We start from the raw sequence: 18,717 nt of genomic DNA on the forward strand, positions 1-18,717 counted from the left end.
GAAATAAGCTGTGAGTAACTGGCAATGGAGCATTTATAAATAGCAAAAGACTCTCAAAGGTTGGGTATACTAGTGCATCTCAAAAATTAGAATATTGTGAAAAAGTTCAATATTTTCCATCAGTTATTTAAGAAAGTGAAAATGTTATTATAGACTCATACACAAACTAAAATGTTTCAAGCATTTTTCTATTTTAATTTTAATCAGTATGGCATACAGTACAAAAACATTAAAAAAAAAAAACCATCTCAAAATATTAGAATATTTCATTTCAAGTTTGAGTAAAACAGTATGAACACAGTGTATCTCTCGGTCTAGTTCAGTACACACAACCACAATCATGGGGCAGACTGCTGACTTGACTGTTGTCCAGAAGATGATCACTGATGCCCTCCACAAGGAGGGTAAGCCACAAAAGGTCATTGCTGAAAAGGGTGGCTGGAAAAGGTGCACAAGCAACAGGGATGGCTGCAGTCTTGAAGATTGTCAAGAAAAGTTGATTCAAGAACTCGGGAGAGCTTCTCAAGGAGTGGACTGAGGCTGGTGTCGGTGTATCAAGACCCATCACGAACAGACATCTTCAAGAAAGGGGATACAACTTTCGCATTCCTAATATCAAGCTACTCCTGAGCCAGAGACAATGTCAGAAGTGTCTTATCTAGGCTAAGGAGAGAAAGAAATGGACTGTTGCTCAGTGGTCCAAAGTCCTCTTTTCAGATGAAAGTACATTTTGCATTTAATTTCAAAATCACGGTTCTAGAGTCTGGAGGAAGAGTGGAGAGGCACAGAATCCAAGGTGTTTTGAAGCCCAGTGTGAAGTTTCCACAGTCTGTGATGATTTGGGGTGCCATGTCATCTGCTGGTGTTGGTCCACTGTATTTTATCAAGTCCAAAGTCAACACAGCCATCTACCAGGAGATTTTAGAGCACTTCATGCTTCCATCTGCTGACGAGCTCTTGGGAGATACTGATATCCTTTTCCAGCAGGACTTAGCACCTACCCACAGTGCCAAAACTACTACCAAATGGTTTGCTGACCATGATATTACTGTTTGTTTGGCCAGCCAATTTGCCTGACCTGAACCCCATAGAGACTCTATGGGGTACTGTCGAGGAAGATGAGAAACGCGTCTCGTCGTCTTCCACTTATCCGGGACTGGGTCGCGGAGGCAGCAGTCTAAGCATGGAAGCCCAAACTTCCCTTTCCCCAGACACCTCGGCCAGCTCCTCGGGAAGAACACCGAGGCGTTCCCAGGCCAGCCGAGAGACATAGTCCCTCCAGCGTGTCCTGGGTCTTCCCCGGGGCCTCCTCCCGGGGGGACATGCCTGGAACACCTCCCCAGGGAGGCGTCCAGGAGGCATCCGAAAAAGATGCCCGAGCCACCTCAGCTGGTTCCTCTCGATGTGGAGGAGCAGCGGCTCTACTCCGAGCTCCTCCCGAGTGACTGTGCTTCTCACCCTATCTCTAAGGGAGCGCCCAGCCACCCTGCGAAGGAAACTCATTTCAGCCGCTTGTATCCGCGATCTTGTTCTTTCTGTCATTACCCAAAGCTCATGACCATAGGTGAGAGTCGGAACGTAGATCAACCGGTAAATTGAGAGCTTCGCCTTTTGGCTCGGCTCCTTCGTCACCACGACGGACCGGTAAAGCGACCGCATCACTGCGGAGGCTGCACCGATCCGCCTGTCGATCTCACGCTCCATCCTTCCCTCACTCGTGAACAAGATCCCGAGATACTTAAACTCTTCCACTTGAGGCAGGACTTCTCCACCAACCTGGAGAGGGCAAGCCACCCTTTTCCGGTCGAGAACCATGGCCTCGGACTTGGAGGTGCTGATTCTCATCCCAGCCGCTTCACACTCGACTGCAAACCGCCCCAGTGCATGCTGAAGGTCCTGGTTTGAAGAAGCCAACAGGACAACATCCGCAAAAAGCAGAGATGAAATCCTGTGGTTCCCAAACAGGATTCCTTCCGGCCCCTGGCTGCGCCTAGAAATTCTGTCCATAAAAATTATGAACAGAACCGGTGACAAAGGGCAGCCCTGCCGGAGTCCAACATGCACTGGGAACAGGTCTCACTTACTGCCGGCAATGCGAACCAGACTCCTGCTCCGTTCGTACAGGGACCGGACAGCCCTTAGCAAAGAGCCCCGAACCCCATACTCCCGAAGCACCCCCCACAGAATACCACAGGGGACACGGTCGAATGCCTTCTCCAGATCCACAAAGCACATGTGGACTGGTTGGGCAAACTCCCATGAACCCTCGAGCACCCTATGAAGGGTATACGTAGAGCTGGTCCAGTGTTCCGTGACCAGGACGAAAACCGCATTGTTCCTCCTGGATCCGAGGTTCGACTATTGGTCGAATTCTCCTCTCCAGTACCCTGGAGTAAACTTTCCCTGGGAGGCTGAGAAGTGTGATTCCCCTATAATTGGAGCACACTCTCCGGTCCCCTTTCTTAAAAAGAGGGACCACCACCCCAGTCTGCCACTCCAGAGGCACTGTCCCCAACCGCCACACGATGTTGCAGAGGCGTGTCAACCAAGACAGCCCCACAACATCCAGAGACTTGAGATACTCAGGGCGGATCTCATCCACCCCCGGTACCTTGCCACCGAGGAGCTTGCAAACCACCTCAGTGACTTCGGCTTGGGTAATGGACAAGTCCACCTCTGAGTCATTAGCCTCAGTCTCCTCAGTGGAAGACATGACGGTGGGATTGAGGAGATCCTCAAAGTATTCCTTCCACCACCTGACAATGTCCCCAGTCAAGGTCAACGGCTCCCCACCCGCACTGTAAACAGTGTTGGCAGAGTACTGCTTCCCCCTCCTGAGGCGCCGGATGGTTTGCCAGAATTTCTTCGAGGCCGACCGATAGTCCTTCTCCATGGCCTCCCCGAACTCCTCCCAGTTCCGAGTTTTTGCCTCCGCAACTGCCCGAGCTGCAGCACACCTGGCCTGCCGATACCTGTCGGCTGCCTCAGGAGTCCCGGAGGTCAACATGGCCCGATAGAACTCCTTCAGCTTGACGGCATCCCTTACTTCCGGTGTCCACCACCGGGTTCGGGGATTGCCGCCATGACAGGCACCAGAGACCTTGCGGCCACAGCTCCGAACAGCTGCGTCCACAATGGAGGTAGAGAACATGGTCCACTCAGACTCAATGTCCCCCGCCTCCCTCGGAAGCTGGGAAAAGCTCTCCCGGAGGTGGGAGTTAAAGACCTCCCCAACAGAGTGCTCGGCCAGACGTTCCCAGCAGACCCTCACCATACGTTTGGGCCTGCCAGGTCTGTCCAGCTTCCTCCTCCGCCAGCGGATCCAACTCACCACCAGGTGGTGATCAGTTGACAGCTCAGCCCCTCTCTTCACCCGAGTGTCCAAGACATAGGGCCGGAGATCAGATGAAACGACTACAAAGTCGATCATCGACATCCGACCTAAGGTGTCCTGGTGCCACGTGCACTTATGGACACCCCTATGCTCGAACATGGTGTTCGTTATGGACAAACCGTGACTAGCACAGAAGTCCAATAACAAAACACCACTCTGGTTCAGATCAGGGAGGCCGTTCCTCCCAACCACACCCCTCCAGGTGTCACTGTCGTCGCCCACGTGAGCATTGAAGTCCCCCAGTAGCACAATGGAGTCCCCAGTCTGAGCACCCCTCAGTACCTCTCCCAGGGACTCCCAGAAGGCCGGATACTCTATACTGCTATTTGGCCCATAGGCACAAACAACAGCAAGAGCCCTCTCCCCAATCCGAAGGCGCAGAGAGGCGACCCTCTCGTTCACTGGGGTAAACTCCAACACATGGCGGCTGAGCTGGGGAGCTATAAGCAAGCCCACACCAGCCCGCTGCCGCTCACCACGGGCGACTCCAGAGAAGTGGAAAGTCCAGCCCCTCTCGAGGAGCTGGGTTCCAGAGCCCAAGCTGTGCGTGGAGGTGAGCCCGACTATCTCTAGTTGGTACATCTCAACCTCCCGCACAAGCTCAGGCTCTCCCCCCCCCAGCGACGTGACATTCCATGTCCCAACAGCCAGCCGCTGTGTCCGGGGATCAGGTCGTCGAGGCCCCTGCCTTCGACTGCCACCCAATCCACACTGCACCAAACCCCTACTGCTACCTCTGTGGGTGGCGAACCCACAGGAGGTCGGGCCCACGTCACCTCTTCGGGCTGAGCCCGGCCGGGCCCCATGGGCAAAGGCCCGGCCACCAAGCGCTCGCATACGAGCCCCAACCCCGGGCCTGGCTCCAGGGTGGGGCCCCGGCTGCGTCCTACCGGGCGACGTCACGGTCCTGGATTTTTTCTCCATAGGGGGTTTTTGGTGAACTGCTCTTGGTCTGGCCTGTCACCTAGGACCTGTCTGCCTTGGGAAACCCTAACAGGGGCATAATGCCCCCGACAACATAGCTCCTAGGATCATTCAAGCACACAAACTCCTCCACCACAATAAGGTGGCAGTTCTAGGAGGGATGAGAAGAGAAACACCCAACCCAAAAATACAGATACGCTGAAGGCCACTATCAAAGCAACCTGGGCTTCAAGAACACCACCTCAGCAGTGCCACAGACTGATCACCTCCATGCCACACCGCTTTGATACAGTAATTCATGGTAAAGGAGCCCCAACCAAGTATTGAGTGTACAGTATAAATGAATATACTTTTCAGAAGTTGGACATTTCTGTATTGTAAATCCTTTTTTTGATTGATCTTAGGGAATATTCTAATAATTTGAGATACTGGATTTCTGATATTCATGAACTATAAGCCATAATCATCAAAATTAAAACAAAAAAGGCTTTAAATATTTCACTTTACATGTAATGAATATAGAATATATGAAAGTTTACCTTTTTGAATTAAATTATGAAAAAAAAGGAACTTTTTCATGGTATTCTAATTTTTTGAGATGCACTAGTAAGTCTACTCACTGTTTTACATGTGTTTTCACCGCTTCAGTGATCGGGCTTATTTTTACAACCAAACACTTGACACTCAGGGATCTTTCCAACAATTTAGAAGTGATGTATCTACTAGATCTCAGCTTCGGTATGTCATGTGACGTCACCAGTCTTGGATTCTTTTGTGTAATTTGTACTCTGGGCACGATATTTGAACCTCAGTGAGAGTAAAATGGCAGCACCCAGGGAAGTTTTATTTTAAAAGATTGTTTATCTGTACACAGTATAGAGGTACAAATATGAACAAGTGAACATTCAAACATGTCTTGTATGGATATGTCAGTAAAAATGAGTTTTTTTTGGGGGGGGGGGGGTTGTTTGCCTTGAAAGGTGCTATATGTAAGAATTGGCCACCTGTTGAATTCATTCTCCACACTCCAAGCAAATTGGTGACAGTATATCATCAGAAAGTGTACTCCTGTGACTTAAACATACTCGAAGTATATCAAAATCAATAACAATGCTTTTAACTTTGCTACGAACAGCCACTGCTGCGCTACTTCATTCTCTCATGATGGACTGAGGGCAGACTGGATGCTATGGTGACTCTATCACCTCTTGAGGTACAGTATGGTATTACAAGACAGGATGGGTTGCAGCTAGCTGGTTAGCATGCTAAATTCAGTAGATATCTCTGCAATGCAATACACAGACATCTTTGAAACAACGACAAACTTGTTATTTCTTCATGTTCTGTTGATTTAATTTTAGTTAATTTTGAATGTTTGAGCTAAGATTCTTACATATAGAACCCTTAAGGTTTTCTTTACCACTCCCTTTGCATTTCGGTATTCTTTGGCACTACATACATACGTCAACCTGTACGGAATGTCCGTATTTTATACGGATTTGATTCAATAAACGTAGTATACGGGCGTATAAATAGTTATACGGATTCTTTAAAAAAACTTCAATATTTATTTAGAGCTATAATCAGTTCCCACGATGATAAAAGGGCGCATAACATTTACAAACGTACACCACAGATAGCCAGTAAAGAGTCTTATGAAATCGCGCGTTATCTTGTGGTAGCGAGACTTCGTTCCACTTTTGATCATGCGCACACCGCATTGTGAGAATCCCGCCAACCGGGAAGTCATAGACATATAGACGCCGCCTTCTGCGTAGAATCATACGTCATCCTTGCCCCATATTGGATGTGGGAAAGTGGAGATTCTTCAGCCGTCTCTGGTATAGCGTCTAGACAGTAGCCGAGAATAAAGATGCCTCATTCATGTGCTGCGTTTAACTGTACCAACAGGTTTACCGTCCAAACGAGATCACATGGGATTACCTTTCACAGGTGAGACTGGAAAAATACTTTTCATTGTATTTGGTCATTATAACGTAATTTTACGAACAGATTTTTCTGACTTTGTGGCTAATATGAAGTCTCGCGCATAATAGCCGCTCGGTGAAACCTGTCTCCAAACAACGAAGTATTTCCTTCGTAACTACGCTGATAACACTGTGTTTTTGTCAAACATTGGAGCTTTGTATTCATTCTGAAGGTTTATTGTTATTAATATTGAATAAAAAGTAACTGGGATATATCATTGTTAACTATCATTCAAATTTTAGGTAAATTATTTTAATTTGCATCTTATATGGATTTTATAAGGGAAATACGGATTTTGGAGGTTGGTTGTATAGGTTTGATTGACCAAAGGTTGACATGTATGTACATAGAGCACAACTACAGTAGATTTAGCAAAAAAAATGTAAGGCAAACAATGTATTGTTCATCAAGGAATGAACTACAAAAAAAATTCAGAGGTTGGATCTAATATTGATTTTGGTCTATAAAGAAAGCATTATGTTCAGCAGATAGTTAGCATGTTGGGCTAATCTCAAGTCAGATTTTTTTTCTATGTTAGCAGGTTGTCAGTTGATTTGAGCAAGCTAATAAAACCTCAATTAACTACTAGACAAAATGTATTTTCTAGACTTCTGCCAAATAAAGAATAAAGCACAATGGTGCAAGCTGTTATAGAAAAGTTAAAAATGATGGGGTGATTGTGATATGGCCTGATGCAACCATGAAGTTGATTGTTTATCAACATAATTTTAAACCGTTATGGTTTTGTTTAATGTTGTCGAACATCCACAAGACAAAGTTTATGCTTGTGACTCACATTTATAGAAGCTGTAAACAGTAGTTTCCTCACCTTTTAATTTTTCTCTTGAAGTTAATGTTCCTGAGAAATCACAACAGTTCTGTCCTACACTTTTCTTTCTTAAATTACTTTTTTTCGTATAGGGTCAAAAATATCTATACACCCACTAAGATTATTAAAGCCAAGGCATCTTATTGTCCTGTTAGTGATCATGATTGAGTGTAGCAGGTAGCTTCTCCATGGCAACATAAAAAGGGTTTGTTTGACAAATACAAGTTACTGGAAGGTGAAGCCACTTTGCCAAGTTTTGGAAAAAGAACCAAACTGTCCCCCTCACCTTAGAGAAAATTGGTTTTGCATGGTCAGGAATAACCAAGGAACCACTAAGGCACAGGCCTTTCAAGAACTATGTGCTGCTGAAACACCAGTATTAGTGTCCACAATCAAGCAAGTTTTACATCTCGATGGACTGGACAGGCCGCCATCCAAGAAAGAAGCTCCTGCTCCAAAATCGGCACCTTCAAACTTGAGTCAAGTTTGTAGCTGACCACATGGACAAAGAAAAAGCCTTCTGGAGGAAAGTTTATGCTCAAATGAGACAAAGATGAAATTCTTCGGCTACGTACAATGACCAGAAGTATGTATGGAGGAGTAGAAATTGAGTCATTCAACCCAAAGAACACTGTACCAGCTATTAAGCAACTGTGAAGCACGGTTAAATAAAGTGGATGGAAGAATGGGGACTACTTCCGAATTCTTCACCATAACCTCAAAAATCAGGACAATGACCCAAAACACTTCAAAGCTGGTTGTGGAATGGATAAAGTAGGCAAACAAATTTAACCGATCTCTCCCAATTCTGCCAAGATGACTGGTCAGATATCCAGCCAGAATTCTGCTAGAAGCTTGTTGATGGCAAACAAAAGCGTCTGGACAAGTTGAAACCCCCTAAAGAGACATTTAACCAAATATTAGATGTGCTGTATGTACAATTTTGACCTTATATGTATAATTTTGGGGCAACATGGTGGTGTAGTGGTTAGCACTGTCCCCTCACAGCAAGAAGGTTCTGGGTTCGAGCCCAGTGGCCGATGAGGGCCTTTCTGTGTGGAGTTTGCATGTTCTCCCTGTGTTCACATGGGTTTCCTCCGGGTGTTCCAGTTTCCCCCACAGTCTAAAGACATGCAGGTTAGGCTAATTGGTGGCTCTAGATTGACCGTGCGTGTGAATGGTTGTATGTGTCTGTCAGCCCTGCGATGACCTGGCGACTTGTCCAGGGTGTACCCTGCCTCTCGCCCATAGTCGGCTGTGATGGGCTCCAGCTTGCCTGCAGCCCTGTAGAACAGGATAAGCAGCTATAGATGATGGATGGATAATTTTGACCCTGTGTTGATAAGAGAACCTAAAATAAATAAATTGTGCACCAAATTCTTTTGTTTGTACAGCATACACCTTTAACAGGAAAAAACAATCATTGTCTCAGACAAAGAGCAGTTCACTGAAATCACTGAAAGCCCAATATAGTGTCACAATATCAAGTCACTCAATTATTACTGCAATAGTTCCACTTTTTTCAAATCGAAACTGGTTTTCTATTTTTTTTTTTGCATTGTACAGTACAATAATTATTGGTTTAGTGCCTTTTAGATGAATAAATTTGAGGAAACCAGTGCACAGGACAAGTATCCAAATCACCACTAGATGGCAGCACTTGATGTAATTTTACCATAGACATAAAAGAAGATGCCACATTGAAGGTTGGGGCCAGAATTTACACCAACTACTAAGCTTTTTATACAGAATTGCTATTATAATTTGCAACATTTAGCTGTAAGAATGGGTGATACCTTAAGCTATGCAGCTTACAGTTTACCATTGGTGTTTAGAACTGTTTAAAGCTACAGTGCAGAAGATGTTGTTAAAAATATAAACGTGATTTGTTGTTCCTGTGCTTCTAACAATCCTATAATAGTAATAGTCCTGTACTAGTGACTTACAGTCAGTGCTGTGCAGTGGTGTTGAGTTGGGAATTGCAGCTATGTCAGTTATTACCAAGTTGCAAGAAGTCCAGCTTCGCAGTGACAGATGGGAGTCACAGCTAGTCATATGAGAGAGAGTTCAATATTATACACCAAAAGTTAAAATGATTCAGAAATGATGGCTTTTTTTTCTCCTGATGGATCTATTCATTCTCTAATATAATTAGGAATATAGTGAACGACAGTCAGCTGATTTATTCTCATTGTAACACTGACATTGGGCAATACCTAACAACCTGTGGTAGTCCCCCCCCCCCCCCTCCCCAAAAAAAATCTCTTCCCCCGACCTCTTCTGCTCCTCGGACCTACCTGATCCATCCTGGTGCCCTACGTCTGGCTGGAGTCTCATCACATCACTCCTGTGGAGGACGGCCCCATATGGACAGTCGAAAGTCGCACTTGGAAGATGCTCTGGACACTTACAGTTTTGCTCTTATGGTTGAGGACTACAACTGACATGATAATTTTAGGACTGCAGTTGTCATGAACAGTTTTGCACTCAAGTTTCTATAAATGAACAGTTTATAACTGCAATAAAACAGACTTCATGTTAAAACTATAATGAATTTTCTGGTTTCACAGTTATACTTTGTGACTCTAAAGGGCACTGTTATAGAAGCGAGTTACTTGTAATCACGCTATCTGTTGTCACCCAAATGAGGATGGGTTCCCTTTTGAGTTTGGTTCCGCTCAAGGTTTCTTCATGTTGTTTGAGGGAGTTTTTCCTTGCCACCATCACCACAGGCTGCTCATTGGGGATTAAAATTAACTCATGTTTAAAGCCTTTTAATTTTCTGTAAAACTGCTTTGTGACAATGTCTGTTGTTAAGTGTGATACAAATAAACTTGACTAGATTGTGGAATTTATCACAAAATATTGTCACTTTAATGGAGTTATATCCTCCTGTCTGGTGGAACCTTATTGCAACATGAATGTAGTCAATTTTGCTATTACATTTAAAAATAATTAAAAAAAACCAGAATAGCTGCAAAATACTGTTTCCTGTCAATATGATCACCCTGAGTATAAGAAAATTCAGTGCATCAGGGTGACATCTAATTAAATGCTACCTCATGTGGCTGGCAATAAGTAGCTCAGGGATGATCAAGAGATGCCAGAGCAGTCAAGTTCTTGCTGCAAATACCACAAAGTTGTCAGCTAGTGCATATACAACCCCGATTCCAAAAAAGGTGGGACAAAGTACAAATTGTAAATAAAAACGGAATGCAATAATTTACAAATCTCAAAAACTGATATTGTATTCACAATAGAACATAGACAACATATCAAATGTCGAAAGTGAGACATTTTGAAATTTCATGCCAAATATTGGCTCATTTGAAATTTCGTGACAGCAACACATCTCAAAAAAGTTGAGACAGGGGCAATAAGAGGCTGGAAAAGTTAAAGGTACAAAAAAGGAACAGCTGGAGGACCAAATTGCAACTCATTAGGTCAATTGGCAATAGGTCATTAACATGACTGGGTATAAAAAGAGCATCTTGGAGTGGCAGCGGCTCTCAGAAGTAAAGATGGGAAGAGGATCATCAATCCCCCTAGTTCTGCACCGACAAATAGTGGAGCAATATCAGAAAGGAGTTCGACAGTGTAAAATTGCAAAGAGTTTGAACATATCATCATCTACAGTCCATAATATCATCAAAAGATTCAGAGAATCCGGAAGAATCTCTGTGTGTAAGGGTCAAGGCCGGAAAACCATACTGGGTGCCCGTGATCTTCGGGCCCTTACAGTAGGGCAAAAAAGTATTTAGTCAGCCACCAATTGTGCAAGTTCTCCCACTTAAAAAGATGAGAGAGGCCTGTAATTTTCATCATAGGTACACTTCAACTATGAGAGACAGATTGGGGGGAAAGAATCCAGGAAATCACATTGTAGGATTTTTAATGAATTAATTGGTAAATTCCTCGGTAAAATAAGTATTTGGTCACCTACAAACAAGCAAGATTTCTGGCTCTCACAGACCTGTAACTTCTTCTTTAAGAGGCTCCTCTGTCCTCCACTCGTTATCTGTATTAATGGCACCTGTTTGAACTCGTTATCAGTATAAAAGACACCTGTCCACAACCTCAAACAGTCACACTCCAAACTCCACTATGGCCAAGACCAAAGAGCTCTCAAAGGACACCAGAAACAAAATTGTAGACCTGCACCAGGCTGGGAAGACTGAATCTGCAATAGGTAAGCAGCTTGGTGTGAAGAAATCAACTGTGGGAGCAATTATTAGAAAATGGAAGACATACAAGACCACTGATAATCTCCCTCGATCTGGGGCTCCACGCAAGATCTCACCCCGTGGGGTCAAAATGATCACAAGAACAGTGAGCAAAAATCCCAGAACCACACGGGGGGACCTAGTGAATGACCTGCAGAGAGCTGGGACCAAAGTAACAAAGGCTACCATCAGTAACACACTACGCCGCCAGGGACTCAAATCCTGCAGTGCCAGACGTGTCCCCCTGCTTAAGCCAGTACATGTCCAGGCCCGTCTGAAGTTTGCTAGAGAGCATTTGGATGATCCAGAAGAGGATTGGGAGAATGTCATATGGTCAGATGAAACCAAAATAGAACTTTTTGGTAAAAACTCAACTTGTCGTGTTTGGAGGAGAAAGAATGCTGAGTTGCATCCAAAGAACACCATATCTACTGTGAAGCATGGGGGTGGAAACATCATGCTTTGGGGCTGTTTTTCTGCAAAGGGACCAGGATGACTGATCCGTGTAAAGGAAAGAATGAATGGGGCCATGTATCGTGAGATTTTGAGTGAGAACCTCCTTCCATCAGCAAGGGCATTGAAGATGAAACGTGGCTGGGTCTTTCAGCATGACAATGATCCCAAACACACCGCCCGGGCAACGAAGGAGTGGCTTCGTAAAAAGCATTTCAAGGTCCTGGAGTGGCCTAGCCAGTCTCCAGATCTCAACCCCATAGAAAATCTTTGGAGGGAGTTGAAAGTCCGTGTTGCCCAGCGACAGCCCCAAAACATCACTGCTCTAGAGGAGATCTGCATGGAGGAATGGGCCAAAATACCAGCAACAGTGTGTGAAAACCTTGTGAAGACTTACAGAAAACGTTTGACCTCTGTCATTGCCAACAAAGGGTATATAACAAAGTATTGAGATGAACTTTTGTTATTGACCAAATACTTATTTTCCACCATAATTTGCAGATAAATTCTTTAAAAATCAGACAATGTGATTTTCTGGATTCTTTCCCCCCATTCTGTCTCCCATAGTTGAAGTGTACCTATGATGAAAATTACAGGCTTCTCTCATCTTTTTAAGTGGGAGAACTTGCACAATTGGTGACTGACTAAATACTTTTTTGCCCCACTGTAGATGGCACTGTATCACATACAGGCATGCTTCTGTATTGGAAATCACAAAATGGGCTCAGGAATATTTTCAGAGAACATTATCTGTGAATACAATTCACCGTGCCATCCGCCATTGCCAGCTAAAACTCTATAGTTCAAAGAAGAAGCCGTATCTAAACATGATCCAGAAGCGCAGATGTCTTCTCTGGGTGAAGGCTCATTTAAAATGGACTGTGGCAAAGTGGAAAACTGTTCTGTGGTCAGACGAATCAAAATTTCAAGTTCTTTATGGAAATCAGGGACGCCGTGTCATTCGGACTAAAGAGGAGAAGGACAACCCAAGTTGTTATCAGCGCGCAGTTCAGAAGCCTGCATCTCTGATGGTATGGTGTTGCATTAGTGCATGTGGCATGGGCAGTTTACACATCTGGAAAGACACCATCAATGCTGAAAGGTATATCCAGGTTCTAGAGCAACATATGCTCTCATCCAGACGACATCTCTTTCAGGAAAGACCTTGCATTTTCCAACATGACAGTGCCAAACCACATCCTGCATCAATTACAGCATCATGGCTGCGTAGAAGAAGGGTCCGGGTACTGAACTGGCCAGCCTGCAGTCCAGATCTTTCACCCATAGAAAACATTTGGCGCATCATAAAACGGAAGATACGACAAAAAAGACCTAAGACAGTTGAGCAACTAGAATCCTACATTAGACAAGAATGGTTTAACATTCCTATCCCTAAACTTGAGCAACTTGTCTCCTCAGTCCCCAGACGTTTACAGACTGTTGTAAAGAGAAAAGGGGATGTCTCACAGTGGTAAACATGGCCTTGTCCCAACTTTTTTTGAGATGTGTTGTTGTCATGAAATTTAAAATCACCTAATTTTTCTCTTTAAATTATACATTTTCTCAGTTTAAACATTTGATATGTCATTATGTTCTATTCTGAATAAAATATGAAATTTTGAAACTTCCACATCATTGTATTCCGTTTTTATTTACAGTTTGTACTTTGTCCCAAATTTTTTGGAATCGAGGTTGTAAATGTAGGCCTACAGGGAGTGCTTGATTTCACAGCGATGATCTCTTCAATGTTGGCTCCACTTCAACACATTTTTAAGGGCATAGCCCTTAGGAATAGAAATCATAAGCCAGTGAGCATCCTTAGCTAAAAAATGAATTCAGATGGTATTCTAATTTTTTGAGATGCACGTGTGTGTGTGTGTGTGTGTGTGTGTGTGTGTGTGTGTGTGTACAACCCTGATTCTTAAAAAGTTGGGACAAAGTACAAATTGTAAATAAAAACGGAATGCAATGATGTGGAAGTTTCAAAATTCCATATTTTATTCAGAATAGAACATAGATGACATATCAAATGTTTAAACTGAGAAAATGTATCATTTAAAGAGAAAAATTAGGTGATTTTAAATTTCATGACAACACATCTCAAAAAAGTTGGGACAAGTCCATGTTTACCACTGTGAGACATCCCCTTTTCTCTGTACAACAGTCTGTAAACGTCTGGGGACTGAGGAGACAAGTTGCTCAAGTTTAGGGATAGGAATGTTAACCCATTCTTGTCTAATGTAGGATTCTAGTTGCTCAACTGTCTTAGGTCTTTTTTGTCGTCTCTTCCGTTTTATGATGCGCCAAATGTTTTCTATGGGTGAAAGATCTGGACTGCAGGCTGGCCAGTTCAGTACCCGGACCCTTCTACGCAGCCATGATGCTGTAATTGGTGCAGTATGTGGTTTGGCATTGTCATGTTGGAAAATGCAAGGTCTTCCCTGAAAGAGACGTCGTCTGGATGGGAGCATATGTTGCTCTAGAACCTGGATATACCTTTCAGCATTGATGGTGTCTTTCCAGATGTGTAAGCTGCCCATGCCACATGCACTAATGCAACCCCATACCATCAGAGATGCAGGCTTCTGAACTGAGCGCTGATAACAACTTGGGTCGTCCTTCTCCTCTTTAGTCCGAATGACACGGCGTCCCTGATTTCCATAAAGAACTTCAAATTTTGACTCGTCTGACCACAGAACAGTTTTCCACTTTGCCACAGTCCATTTTAAATGAGCCTTGGCCCAGAGAAGACGTCTGCGCTTCTGGATCATGTTTAGATACGGCTTCTTCTTTGAACTATAGAGTTTTAGCTGGCAACGGTGAATGGCACGGTGAATTGTGTTCACAGATAATGTTCTCTGGAAATATTCCTGAGCCCATTTTGTGATTTCCAATACAGAAGCATGCCTGTATGTGATGCAGTGTCGTCTAAGGGCCCGAAGATCACGGGCACCCAGTATGGTTTTCCAGCCTTGACCCTTATGCACAGAGATTCTTCCAGATTCTCTGAATCTTTTGATGATATTATGCGCTGTAGATGATGATATGTTCAAACTCTTTGCAATTTTACACTGTCAAACTCCTTTCTGATATTGCTCCACTATTTGTCGGCGCAGAATTAGGGGGATTGGTGATCCTCTTCCCATCTTTACTTCTGAGAGCCGTTGCCACTCCAAGATGCTCTTTTTATACCCAGTCATGTTAATGACCTATTGCCAATTGACCTAATGAGTTGCAATTTGGTCCTCCAGCTGTTCCTTTTTTGTACCTTTAACTTTTCCAGCCTCTTATTGCCCCGTCCCAACTTTTTTGAGATGTGTTGCTGTCATGAAATTTCAAATGAGCCAATATTTGGCATGAAATTTCAAAATGTCTCACTTTCGACATTTGTTCTATTGTGAATACAATATCAGTTTTTGAGATTTGTAAATTATTGCATTCCGTTTTTATTTATATATATATATATATATATATATATATATATATATATATATATATATATACACACACACACACCTGTGTGTGTGTGTGTGTGTGTGTCTATAATTTTATGTTAAAAATATTTGATGCTATGAAACAGTATAATATGGTTCTGTAAGGTGTTAGTAAGTTATGTGATCACTAGATGGTGCAAGATGCTTGGGATTTGGCTCAATGTGCACTTAATGTTGAATATGTGTCGTTCGGTTATTTGAACCGGCTCTCTTCGGTGAACCGACTTGTATAAACGATCCTGTTTTGTACATATAAGCAATGCTGTTTAATTAAATGTAAACATTTTCGTGGAAAATTTGAAACAATATCAGTTATAGTAAGGCTAAGAAGAACAGTCACAGATCAGAATATGGCTAATTAAAAAAAGTAATGAGTCATTTGAGAGAAATGTAGGAGTCGACTCTTATCTGCGAGCTGAGCCGAATGAACAGAGTCAGAATTCCCAACACTGTGTAAATACCACATTGTGTAAATGAGGAATTTCTCATTTCTGCCTGCAGTCCTACTACACAACTACCATCTAGATCTAATCCAATCATTCAGCCTACAATCTATAGTTCAGTCTAATTATTATTTGTTTACACACCACAGGATACATAGGCCATTTCCTATATGACAAATGTCTGTTACTACTTGTCCAAACAACAACAACAACAACAACAATAATAATAATAATAATCTCATCTCACCTTCCAAAGAGGGGTGTGTGTGTATGTGTGTTTTGCTGTGATGTCCCATTCAGTTTGTACTGTACAGTGGTGCTTGACAGTTTGTGAACCCTTTAGAATTTTCTATATATGACCTAAAACATCATCAGATTTTCACACAAGTCCTAAAAGTAGATAAAGAGAACCCAGTTAAACAAATGAGACAAAAATATTATACTTGGTCATTTATTTATTGAGGAAAATGATCCAATATTACATATCTGTGAGTGGCAAAAGTATGTGAACCTCTAGGATTAGCAGTTAATTTGAAGGTGAAATTAGAGTCAGGTGTTTTCAATCAATGGGATGACAATCAGGTGTGAGTGGGCACCCTGTTTTATTTAAAGAACAGGGATCTATCAAAGTCTGATCTTCACAACACATGTTTGTGGAAGTGTATCATGGCACGAACAAAGGAGATTTCTGAGGACCTCAGAAAAAGCGTTGTTGATGCTCATCAGGCTGGAAAAGGTTACAAAACCATTTCTAAAGACCACTCCACCCATCCACAGTCAGACAGATTGTGGACAAATGGAGGAAATTCAAGACCATTGTTACCCTCCCCAGGAGTGGTCGACCAACAAAGATCACTCCAAGAGCAAGGCGTGTAATAGTCGGCGAGGTCACAAAGGACCCCAGGATAACTTCTAAGCAACTGAAGGCCTCTCTCACATTGGCTAATGTTAATGTTCATGAGTCCACCATCAGGAGAACACTGAACAACAATGGTGTGCATGGCAGGGTTGCAAGGAGAAAGTCACTGCTCTCCAAAAAGAACATTGCTGCTTGTCTGCTGTTTGCTAAAAATCACGTGGACAAGCCAGAAGGCTATTGGAAAAAATTGTTTGTGGACAGATGAGACCAAAATAGAACTTTTTGGTTTAAATGAGAAGCTTTATGTTTGGAGAAAGGAAAACACTGCATTCCAGCATAAGAACCTTATCCCATCTGTGAAACATGGTGGTGGTAGTATTGGTTGGGCCTGTTTTGCTGCACCTGGGCCAGGATGGCTTGCCATCATTGATGGAACAATGAATTCTGAATTATACCAGCGAATTCTAAAGGAAGATGTCAGGACATCGGTCCATGAACTGAATCTCAAGAGAAGGTGGGTCATGCAGCAAGACAACAACCCTAAGCACACAAGTCGTTCTACCAAAGAATGGTTAAAGAAGAATAAAGTTCATGTTTTGGAATGGCCAAGTCAAAGTCCTGACCTTAATCCAATCGAAATGTTGTGGAAGGACCTGAAGCGAGAAGTTCATGTGAGGAAACCCACCAACATCCCAGAGTTGAAGCTGTTCTGTACGGAGGAATGGGCTAAAATTCCTCCAAGCCGGTGTGCAGGACTGATCAACAGTTACCGGATATGTTTAGTTGCAGTTATTGCTGCGCAAGGGGGTCACACCAGATACTGAAAACCAAGGTTCACATACTTTTGCCACTCACAGATATGTAATATTGGATCATTTTCTTCAATAAATAAATGACCAAGTATAATATTTTTGTCTCATTTGTTTAACTGGGTTCTCTTTATCTACTTTTAGGACTTGTGTGAAAATCTGATGATGTTTTAGGTCATATTTATGCAGAAATATAGAAAATTCTAAAGGGTTCATAAACTTTCAAGCACCACTGTAGGTCTGTTCCTGCCTCACACCCACTGGTTCCCATGATAGGGTCTGGATCCACTACACCATTGACCAGGATATATCAGCTACTGAAGATGAATGAATTCATGAACAAATGAAAGTATGTAATGTCTCAATATAAAACATGTATGTTCAGTTCCTAGGTTCTTTACCTGAATACTGATAACTTTATGCCTTATGGAATAATTCAGCAGTGTTGAACAGCACAATATTACTGGCATGTTTGGGCAAATCATAACAGTCCAACATATCTTTATTTCTACCTTTTTTTTTTAATCTTGACTTGTAAATCTCAAGTTAAATTCTCGTCTCGTCTCGTCTCGTCTTCTTCCGCTTATCCAGGACCGGGTCGCGGAGGCAGCAGTCTAAGCATGGAAGCCCAAACTTCCCTTTCCCCAGACACCTCGGCCAGCTCCTCGGGAAGAACACCGAGGCGTTCCCAGGCCAGCCGAGAGACATAGTCCCTCCAGCGTGTCCTGGGTCTTCCCCGGGGCCTCCTCCCGGGGGGACATGCCTGGAACACCTCCCCAGGGAGGCGTCCAGGAGGCATCCGAAAAAGATGCCCGAGCCACCTCAGCTGGTTCCTCTCGATGTGGAGGAGCAGCGGCTCTACTCCGAGCTCCTCCCGAGTGACTGTGCTTCTCACCCTATCTCTAAGGGAGCGCCCAGCCACCCTGCGAAGGAAACTCATTTCAGCCGCTTGTATCCGCGATCTTTTTCTTTCTGTCATTACCCAAAGCTCATGACCATAGGTGAGAGTCGGAACGTAGATCGACCGGTAAATTGAGAGCTTCGCCTTTTGGCTCAGCTCCTTCTTCACCACGACGGACCGGTAAAGCGACCGCATCACTGCGGAGGCTGCACCGATCCGCCTGTCGATCTCACGCTCCATCCTTCCCTCACTCGTGAACAAGATCCCGAGATACTTAAACTCCTCCACTTGAGGCAGGACTTCTCCACCAACCTGGAGAGGGCAAGCCACCCTTTTCCGGTCGAGAACCATGGCCTCGGACTTGGAGGTGCTGATTCTCATCCCAGCCGCTTCACACTC

The sequence above is a fragment of the Neoarius graeffei genome, chromosome 16 (genome assembly GCF_027579695.1).
Source record: "Neoarius graeffei isolate fNeoGra1 chromosome 16, fNeoGra1.pri, whole genome shotgun sequence".
NCBI lineage: Eukaryota > Metazoa > Chordata > Actinopteri > Siluriformes > Ariidae > Neoarius > Neoarius graeffei.